The sequence below is a fragment of the Bombina bombina genome, chromosome 12 (genome assembly GCF_027579735.1).
Source record: "Bombina bombina isolate aBomBom1 chromosome 12, aBomBom1.pri, whole genome shotgun sequence".
NCBI lineage: Eukaryota > Metazoa > Chordata > Amphibia > Anura > Bombinatoridae > Bombina > Bombina bombina.
In genome coordinates this window covers 36,508,489-36,514,488 of record NC_069510.1, presented here as the reverse complement: position 1 = coordinate 36,514,488, position 6,000 = coordinate 36,508,489, and positions in this window count along the sequence as shown.

The window sequence follows — 6,000 nt, the reverse complement described above, 5'->3', positions numbered from 1 at the left end:
TCTCTGATTACAGAGAGTAGGGCACCGAGAACCTTTGAAAAGATTCTTGGAGCTGTCGCTAAGCCAAAAGGAAGAGCACCAAATTGGTAATGCTTGTCTAGAAAAGAGAATCTCAGGAACTGATAGTGATCCGGATGAATCGGAATATGAAGATATGCATCCTGTAAGTCTATTGTGGACATATAATGCCTTTGCTGAACAAAAGGCAGAATAGTCCTTATAGTCACCATTTTGAAAGTTGGTACTCTTACATATCTGATGATCATACCTTTAAAATTTCTTCAAAAGTGATCAGATGCGATATATATGCAAACTGAGACAACTTTTCATACACAAAATTGTGCAGGAGCAAAGGTTGTCAATCACCCCGGTCTGATCATGGTGAATGGTTCATGCCCCCCATATTTATGAACTTTGGTAAAATCAGTCTGACCAGAGTTATAAGTATTATTAAATCTAGGCTTTTGTCTCAGATTTATCTTCAACAGAACACAGCTGCAATATATGTTGCAAGCATCACCACAATATCGCTATCTTATAAAGCTGTCTGCATTGCAATCAAGATTCCAGGTGACTTATTCTAAAGGGATCTTATCACAGTTAGAAGGCAGTTTCTCTAAGAGGCATTTCACTTTACTGTGGGATACGATACTTCTCTGACACTGGCAGAATGTTAAAATCAGCATCGCTGTCTGCAGTGAAAGTGTAATGTAAATGATCCCTTTAGACAGTATTGACTGACAATACAATTTACTTGTGTCAACCGAAACTCAACCCTCTTGTATTACAATACAGTGAAACTAATGCACTGGTGCACTGCTAAGATCTGTAATTACTGGTGATGGGGCGGATAGGCAGCAATCCCTATAGTTTCCTATGGAAGACAAATCAGACACAAGGTGAGAAAGTGCAGTATTGGGCTGTGAAATCTATTAACTGAAGAAATAATTGTGGATTTCTGCAAAGACCCTGAGGATATTATGTTTTGTATGCAAGAGTTTAGATTGGAAGATAAGTGTGACAAGAAATGTATTGTAATCTGATTAGCAGAAACTGATTTAAATACAAACACTCCTGAAAGAATGCAGCTGATTTGTATACATGCAAATGTAGAGAGACATTTATGTCTGTTTAAAGATCCATTCTTCTTACTGCTGCTATTATAGACCTTTCCCCTCTTTTGTTTGTTATGTGCAGTTTAAAGGAGATTAGTTCAATGAAGTAAGTCATTTGAATGAGAAAAAAATATTTTAGGTTTTGTTAAAGTCAGAAAATATTTTGTTTCATCCTCATAGGAATTTTTGCTACGAACAGAAAAACGATTGGTTGACATAATTCTAAGGATAAGTGTTTTGTATGGAAGAAATAAAGCAGACATTTTACAACTTATCCTTAAAAAAAAAAAAAATGTGCAGTCATTTTTGTCCCTAATAATGAGTATGAGAAAAATGTACTTATTTAGTTTTGTAGGAGTATATTTGTTTTCTTTATAAAGACTTTTACTGATATTCATGGCAGCAAATTATAAGATGACAAAGCAAAATTAAAAATAATAAGTAATTTATTCAGTATTAATGATGATTGCCTAAAGTGTTTGATTCAAATTCTTTCAATATCAATTTTATATATTTTTGTCATTTACATATTTTTAAATGTCCAAACACTTCACTGTAATTATAAATGAACATTCTGATGTCTGTATTGAATTCGTTATTCAGACAAGAGTAAGATTAAAAACATAATCTAATTTATTTATATTATCAAATGCACCACTTCCTTTTGGTACCTTAAACCTTATTCATTTTTGTGACAGAATACTGAAATAGTTCTAGAAGTGTGAACGTGTCTTGAGCAGTATATGTATAACATTGTTACCATCATAATAGCGCGAACACAGCTGCAATATATGCACACTCTCAAGCATACCTCGGTATGCTCCCATGGATAGGAACAAAGCTTCAAAAAAGGGTACAAAAAAGATGCACATTTGATAACAGAAGTAAACTGGAAAAACCATACTCTGTCTGAATCACGAAAGTTAAAATTTACTTCCAGTTGCAAATAAATCACATGATTTAAATATCTTTACTAACGTGAACAATAAAACAAGTCAACCTCAGCATTACAATCTATTGGAAAATACATTTGTGCTGCTTTTAACATAATTCTTTTTTTTTTTTTAATAAGCCGCTTCGGCCTCTTGAATACCTATTTGGCCTGTTTTGAGCAGAACTTCTTGTTTATTTACGGGTTCTTTTCAATGTTAAAATTTGCTGTGAAAACAAATTAAATAAATAAAGTAATCGATTTTGAATTGACTTCAAAATTGATACTTTATTTATTTTTTTTAAATAACAATATAGCTCAAGTCACATTTAGAAACTTTAAAACAACTTAAAGTGAGATTTATTCATTTTTTTTTTTTTTTTTTCCAACATATTTTTTTATTGAGGCATTGAATAAAACAATACAATGAAACGTATGTCCAGGCACGGAACAGAAGTAAACAAGATGTGTATACATTTCACATTTAAAAAGAACAAATAGAAAAAAAAAGAGAAAAAAAAATAGATAAGGGCTGGCATATTGGTGCACTAATGTAGTATTCGTTATCACGTTATCTAGACCTTTGCAGTGCAATATTTATATAGAGATAAGAGTCAATGTCATGAGATATCGTTAGATCAATAACGGAGGGGTAAGAGTTGACATAAGTTATAGTACCACCTTTGTGACCTTGAGTATAGAATGTAAAACGATGTGTATAATACATATGTGACTGGAACATATAGGAATGGAGCCTCTTTTTTTTTTTCGAAACAGATAACTAATGGTCCCTACTTCAAGATAAGAGGTATTCTAAAAGCTGAGAATAGGGAGAGGTAGGGAGTTGGCTTTTGTCAGGCCTCCCGTAGGCCTGACTGTATGGGGGAGGGGATTCAGCGGACCCGAGCCGCTCGTCATGAAGGGGAGAGGGGAGGGCGGAGCTAGTTAGGATATTAGGTAGGCACCGGCTACGGGGCTAATTAATTGTATGATGTAAGGAATTCCAATATGAGGGATGAATGTCAGGGGAGTTGTGGTCAGTACCCATGAGAGATTGGGGGATGCACCCCTAGGTTAGCTATCATAAGGAGATATCATTTTAGTAATATTGAACTAGTTCTGAGGGGACAAAGATCACACTAGTAAACCGTAAATAGGGATCAATTTGAACATGCTGAATAATAGGGTATAGGCTGCTTATTGTGATATGAAAGGCAGTAGTGAAAACTATATAAGCATTGTGCGGTTGCGATGGCATACTATGTTAAAAGAGACACATATAAACAATATAAGTAATCAGCATACAGTAACAAGTGTAACCAATACTTAAGATTAACCTTTAAAATATGAACGTCTGTCAGGGGAAGTGCTACCTGTATATATCTATAACCCTATGTTATGGATTTATAATTGTCAAGAGAGTGAGTACAGCTCACTCTACATTTTACAGCAGTGTATCTCTCTGTTCATTTGGCAGCCTCTATATCACTCTTTATCCTCTACTAGGCGTAGTAAGGGAGTAGGATAATAAGGTTGCAAACCCAGGTAACTCCCACTGAGCTAACCGTATAGTAATATGAGAGGTGTCATCCAGCAAGATTCATAATATCCTCCTACATCCAGTTAAGCAGATATTTAAATATATAAAGGTAGGGTAACAGGACCCTTAAACTGTTTAGAGCTGGACAATAAATCAGCGAGAAAGCTAATATGCTTGCTATGTAGCTAGGAGGTCATGTATCATGCTAAAGTTAACTAGGTTTATAAGACACCCCTTAACGGGTAGCACACAGGATTAAGCCTCCCATAATATGGTTATTGCTTATAGCTGAGTCTAATTGCATAAGAAATGTTACTGGATAGCGTAAAAGTGTAGCTTCAATTAATAAGTGGTCAAACTTTAACGGGCACTGAGAGCTGACTTGAGAGAGCGCACAATAAGAACCAACATGGGTAGGAATACTTTGTGTATGATGTGTATTTGTGTTTGCTCCCGGTATCAAGAACAAGGACTAGAGGGTATGTCCTATCATTGGGAAGTACTGTGGGGGCTATATGATATCAGATTAGTAAATAATAGGCAGAATGTGCATGAATGATATAAATGAGATTTATATCATGGAGAATTCTTAACTTATTGTGTGGAATCTATGTGTAGTTTTGAGCATATAGTGATGTATGGGATATAGATTGAGCTTAGCGTCTTTCTGTATGGAGTTGTGACTATTCTAACTAAATGAGTTGGAGGAGACCTGTAGGAATCATCTCTGGTTAACTAGCCTTGCAGAGACACACTTCAGGCATTTGGTTTGTAGTTTTAGAGAACGGACCTTCTGTCTATAGGTATATATCAATGTGAGTTATATAAAGTGTTTGTACCCTATGTTGAGCCCCAGGAGTATTAATTGTAGTGAAAATTACTTCAGTGACATATAAACTGAAGGATGAATTAGGAAGGGACACAGGGATCTCCTATGTAAGTGAGACCTGTAATGCAGAGTAGAGTACAAGAACAGAGGAGAAGTACATAGTACGGCAAGTATTATAAACCACATCAAAGTCTTAATTATTGTGCAGATAGTCCTGCCAATAAAAAAGATAAGAAGAAAACCTCTAAGAATGCAAATTTGTGGCTTAGGGAGGTCTAATAGTAAACATAACCGATGTAATTCTTAGAGCAGATAGTAATGATCTTGCTGTAAAATTAAAACAGGTCTCTTATTTGTTCATTAGTAATAAACAGATATGCAGCATGTTCAAACAAAAGTAAATCAAGTCTCCAATTAAAGTAGAATAGGCTATACAGAGCATATTGAAGGGAAAATATATATATATATATATATATAACAGCTTAAATACCAAACTTTACAACCAAAACAAAAACACCAGGAGATGGGCAGTGTGAGATAATCAATAGTGTTGAATGTTGACACACTGTGGATGTTCTGAAGCCCTCGCTATATTACCCGATGCCAGTTCTTGTGGGAATCAAATTATCGGCAGGCCTTGACGTGAAAAGAGGGTGTGCTGGTTCGAACGGTGTGCAGCTATCTGGTCGTTCAGCAAAAGGAGGCCAAGATAAACGGAGTCGATATTGGGATACCTTAGAATGCTGTAGTAGGTAAGTCAGGGGTCTCTGGGAACAGACGCTAGTAGATCCCTCCTCTGTGTAGGTAAGGCTCACGATCTGCAGTCCCAAGACAAACTCTGAGTCCAGATCCGTGACTTGAGGAAGTTCTGGGATCTTTGCAGAATCCAGGTCTCTCCGTTCCGGCTTTGCAACAGACTGAAGATTTCCGATGTCCCGGTGCTGCACTGCTATGCTAAGTAGGTTAAAGAAAGCATCTGTCGTGGCATTGTATGAGTCTTCAGTTGTGTCCGTAATGTAAGGAGCGCTGATTGCGTTTTTCAAAGTATCCACGAGTGCCTCATGGTGTTTGTCGAGCCGGTCACATAATGCTTCTAAGAGGGGGGTTGCCAGATCCATGCAGACACTGTTATGCATATTCATGAGCGGCTAAAAGCCTTTTTCCTCTCTTTTGATTGAAATGGTAGCTTGAGGGGTATAGGATCTGATTTCCCTCACTGTGACATCAGGGTCTCACAAAACAGCAAGTCTCAATATCTTGGGTGCTCGTTTCTTTAGGAGATGACGCAGCTAGGCTGTATATATTGTGGTAGGCCCCTATCATCGCCATGTGTCTCTGTTCCAAAGCTTGCACTCACAGTGTTAAATCACTCGCTCTCATAGCCTCGCCAGGTCTCTGATACATTGCAGATGTTTGTAGGTCTAGTTACAAGTAGGTAGGTGACTTTAAACCCTGTTAGTGCCAAAAGTCTTGGCGGAGCTCCTCTAGCTTGCAACCATTCAGTACGGCGGTTAGCTCCGCCCCCCCAGATTTATTCATTTTAATTTATGATTGATAATATTAGCAGTGTCTAGATGCTTGAAAA